Here is a 4,727-nt window from a genome sequence, read left to right as displayed (position 1 = left end):
CCCAGAAACGTATGCCAACTTTTCTCCATTTACTGCCCCTCTTGTGACAACAATGGAAATGTCAGCTGACGTGCTCCTGGTTGAGTCCTCCTTTGGGCCAGTGCAAGCTGGCAGTGTGCTGTCCTATCAACTTCCTCAGCCAAAGACCAGTGAAATTGTGAAGATTCCGATGCACCTTCTCCACCAATCCTTCCATTAGATGGCTACAGGCTTCAGTCTTCCCAGTGTGCTTACATCCTTAGCCATCAGGACCAGTTCCACGTCAAGTCATTACAGACAATCTACGAGATGTCACACAAAGTCSAGGTTGCTACAAGGGAGCAGAGCAGCAGCRCGGAATGGCATCAGCTAAGGAAAATGAGAATAACATCCTCTCGTTTCCGAGAGGTTTGCCATGTCCYGGGAGAGATCTCAGCTGACCGTCTAGCTGAGAGGATGTTCAAGGGATCTGGTATGCAGACCATGGAGATGAAGAGGGGGCTAGTCATAGAGCCAGTGGCTGTACAGCAGTACTGCACACTGAAGAATGTTAACTTTTTTCCGTGTGGCTTCGTAGTGCACCCTGATGCTCCGTGGTTAGGATCCTCTCCAGATGGCATCATATTTGATCCCAGTGTGAGACCACACTTTGGACTCTTACAGGTCAAGTGCCCAAATATACCAAGTTATGTTGACTGCCCTTACCTGAAGATACAGAATGGAGAGCTGAAGTTGAAGAGATGTCATGCTAACTACTGGCAGGTGCAAGGTCAAATCCTTCTCACAGGTTGTAGCTGGTGTGACTTTGTCATCTGTGCACAGCAGGTCATCCTAGTTGAAATGATATGTAATGATCTACAGGTTTCAAAAACTATAAGAGAGAAGGTTGACCACTTTTATTTTTACCACTACTTGCAGAAGTGTCTATCTCGCACCTGAATGGATCCCCTGCATGGGTGCCAAGTTMAYTGGTTTCATGAAAAATAAGTATTGATGTTCTTGTGAAGAAGACTACAGTAGAATAGATTTGTTTAAAAAAATGTATTTCAGCAAATGTTCAACAGTTCAGTTAATCAATTACACATCTCTAACATTGTATTCAATCTTGCATTCTGACTAWTCTGTGTTTACTTGATTTCTTTCCCCCACCCCTAAACTCATTGCCTAATTAAAGCCAATACAAGCTCCACACAAACTGATGTTCACTACAACACAAATGATTGATACATGTTGTAGATAAACAAATTATTATTTTGCTGCTAGCAAATAAACGCATGTACATTTACACTGGCTTGGCCCATGCTCTGACCAAAGGTCCGTTTTGATAGTTGACCAACAGGCACACCACTGCAAATAATTGGTTGATGCTGCCTGAGATGGTCAGGGGGATGACTGTGTCAAACAGCTTGTGCTCCTTTACTCTGCGGATCATTCTTTCAACATGCACTCTCAGCCTGGCAATGGATTTGGTCTCCCTAACTTCATGCGCTGGCATCTGTGTGCGTCTTGACAGAAAGGCTGGTCGGTAGCCCTTGCACGGAACAATGTAATCTACGAGAAAGCCCTTATCCACCATAATGGCCATGTCAGGAGTGAGTAAGGAAATAATTCCAGACTGCTTGAAGATCTCCATGTCACTCACATATGTGGTGACGTTCCCAACATGCCTTTAAAGGTACAGTGTGACTTGTAGGAAGAAAACATATCACTCTGCAGTAGTAGTAAAGATGGTCTCTGGCAGCGGAGTTCAGTGCAGTCGATCACTACCTGGGTGTCTGGATAGTCTTTGAACTCAGGTGGCAGGTGGGCTTTGATGGTTTCTTGGGGATCCATATCCGTGCTGCTCCAAGCAGACAGTAGAGTTGGCCCAAGTGATAGTCCTTATATTCGGTCCATAACAAAAAGTAAATAATGTTTAACAATTACAGTAAGATCAAATAATATTCTCTTAAGTATTTAATGAAGTTGTCCCTTACCAGTTTTCTTAGAGTAACACTTGTTTCAGATGAATTGGTATTTGTGACTCTTATAAACCTGGTCTCTGCTGCCCGCTCAATCAAGTGCCAGAAGGCCATCAGGTGGGTGTAGCTTGCAAATCTAAAGACGGACCCAGAGTATTTGAATACCAAAAAAGCTCATTACTATTATTGNATCAAGTGCCAGAAGGCCATCAGGTGGGTGTAGCTTGCAAATCTAAAGACGGACCCAGAGTATTTGAATACCAAAAAAGCTCATTACTATTATTGTCCATCTTCTCTAAGCATCAAGTAGCACTAGACATGACCTAGCTGCTATTGTAGCCTGTAATTCACAGCAGCTATCATCACAGCAGTGAATTTGTTTTAAATGTTCCGTTATTTAACCTGGGAAGTTGACTAAGATCCAAATCTTATTTGCAGCAATGACCTGGGAGCATTTTTGGGGGTTAACTGAAAACTAATGTAAAGACAATATACATTCAATGTGCCTACTTATGATAAGATATGCTAGCCTAGTTTTAAATAACAATGAACATGTTCTTAAAGGTAAGATGGACTTTGGGATAATAATAATAATTAATAGTAAATAATTAACAATAGTCATGCTGGATAATAATAAATCATTACTGTACCTTGTGTAAAAACGTATATCCTCGTCAGAACCAGCAAATCGCTGTAGACCAAAGCCGTGTTGGACGATCAGTTTATCCAGCTTGGCTCGAAGCTCCTCAATTTCTCTTACGTGCTCATGGTTTTCCATTAAGGCCATGTCCAGGGCTGTGGGTTCAGGGACTGCACAGTAATCATGTGTCTGGACCGGATCAGAGACGGCACAGTCCATAGGCAGCGCACCTTGTTCTTCATCCTCCTCAGTCGGAGAAGGAGGTTTCAGTCTTCTTTCCCAAACACCAGGTCTCTTTTGAATGTGCCAGTTCCACGCCAAGACTGTAGGAACAACACCTCTTTTTAGATATTGTTGCCCCCCAATTTCTCCCTCAACAAAGTCACTCGACGAAATGTGTACTACACATCTTTGTGTGTTTGGTGACAGTAAAGTTGTCACGACGTACTGCCACCAACCACCTTTTTCTGAGCTCTACATCGACCGGGAAACTATGGAAGCTCACAATACCATTCAATTTGGAAGAAACTGAACACAGACGCACTGAACAATGTTCATTAGCACCTCCTTCGCGGGGCTGTAAACGTAGTCATTAAACGTAGTCATTGCAAACTATTTCAGTCAGAAATGCATCGACGACAGTTAGCAGAAATCGCTCCGGAAGTCATCAACCCGGTAGGAAGTAAATTAGAACGTTGGAGGCGATATAATGCATAGAGCCTATTGACAGCCATGGTGTGATGCGTATCATGTGTTTGGTTCTACTGGTCTTCGTTCAGTTCACACTGATCTTACTCAGGGCTACTGACTNGTTCAGTTCACACTGATCTTACTCAGGGCTACTGACTTCTGTCTGAAATGGCACCCTATCCCCTATTAAAGTGCACTAAAGTAGTGTATTACATAGGGCAGAGGGTGCCATTTTGGACACAGAGAGTGACTGCTTTCCACGGCAACCCCCAGTAATAGGGGAAGTGATCTATCTAGTCTTCAACATCCTTTCCAACACTTCCCCTTCAGCAGTGATGTGCAACCTGTCCTCATACATGTCTAGTAGTTTGACAAGCATTCTATCTTTTCATTTAGATTTCTCTTTCTCATACATTTTAGTCATTTAGCAGACGCTCTTATCCAGAGCGACTTACAGTAGTGAGTGCATACTTTTTCTTGTTTGTTCGTACTGGTCCCCAGTTGGAATCAAACCCACAACCCTGGCGTTGCAAGTGCCATGCTCTACCAACGGAACCACATGGGACCCCTACTCATACTTACTCCGAGCGATCTCTCTCTCACACACACACACACACACACACACACACACACACACACACACAAAACCCCCTCAACCCGTCTCCCTCCCTATACACACGTCCACCCTTCTATCTCTTTATTCTTCCCATTGATTCCCCTTCCCCCCTGATCCCTGTGGCCTATTAACAGCATGATAGATGATCAGGCTTTGATCCACCGTCACTCACTGGCAGTAAGGTCAGCACCACCGGACCCAACGGCCATGTAAAGACAGATCCCAAAAATAACTTCTGTCTTGGTGTGACTTTGACTGCCCAGTTCCAATGTGAGGTGGTGAGGGATGTATGGAGAAGAGGGATGTGTGTGTTAGGGCGTGTCTGTGTGTGTTTGTGTGTGTCTGCTCTTGCAGGGTGGGATGGGCGGTGAGCCTTCATACCAACCACTATAGTGTCCTACGACTAGATCATAGCAAGTCAAGGGAATGTTTGTCCCCTTGGCCTTGCACTATTATGGCTAATATCTTACACCCCATTGGAACATACTGTGGACTAGAGTACAGGGTCAGACAGTATACCGTTTTTTGTGTTTATTTTTTGTTGCTTGTGTCTGTTCCCATTCTACATGATATAATGTAATAAAGAGATCCTAACCTTTCCAACAAAGGCAGAAGAACATGTAGTGGTTATCAATACCTCCACATAACTKTTTTAATAGTGCCCTGAGGGCGCCACTAACCCAGTGGCCTGGTTTCACCATAACACAGCTGTGTACTGGGGCACTCTGGAAGTGCTGATATCAGTCACACAGACAGAATGGGACTGGGTAACTTATCCTGTTAGAGCTAGAGGAGGGGCACTGTTTTCTAGCCTAGGACTATATATCACCTATAACACCTT

General features: G+C 44.0%; 1 long non-coding RNA gene across 1 annotated transcript; it reads right to left on the bottom strand.

Annotated features, from left to right (window-relative positions):
* Positions 1–1,653: 1,653 nt before the first annotated feature.
* LOC112067994 (uncharacterized) lies at positions 1,654–3,242 on the bottom strand. Its single transcript, XR_002893496.2, has 3 exons — positions 2,591–3,242; positions 1,956–2,076; positions 1,654–1,859 (listed from the first exon to the last, which is right to left on the bottom strand). It is a non-coding gene; the product is annotated as an uncharacterized lncRNA (long non-coding RNA).
* Between the last annotated feature and the right edge of the window lie 1,485 nt (positions 3,243–4,727).

The sequence above is a fragment of the Salvelinus sp. IW2-2015 genome, unplaced genomic scaffold (genome assembly GCF_002910315.2).
Source record: "Salvelinus sp. IW2-2015 unplaced genomic scaffold, ASM291031v2 Un_scaffold19, whole genome shotgun sequence".
NCBI classification, from domain to species: domain Eukaryota; kingdom Metazoa; phylum Chordata; class Actinopteri; order Salmoniformes; family Salmonidae; genus Salvelinus; species Salvelinus sp. IW2-2015.
This window is presented reverse-complemented; position numbering and strand designations above follow the sequence as displayed.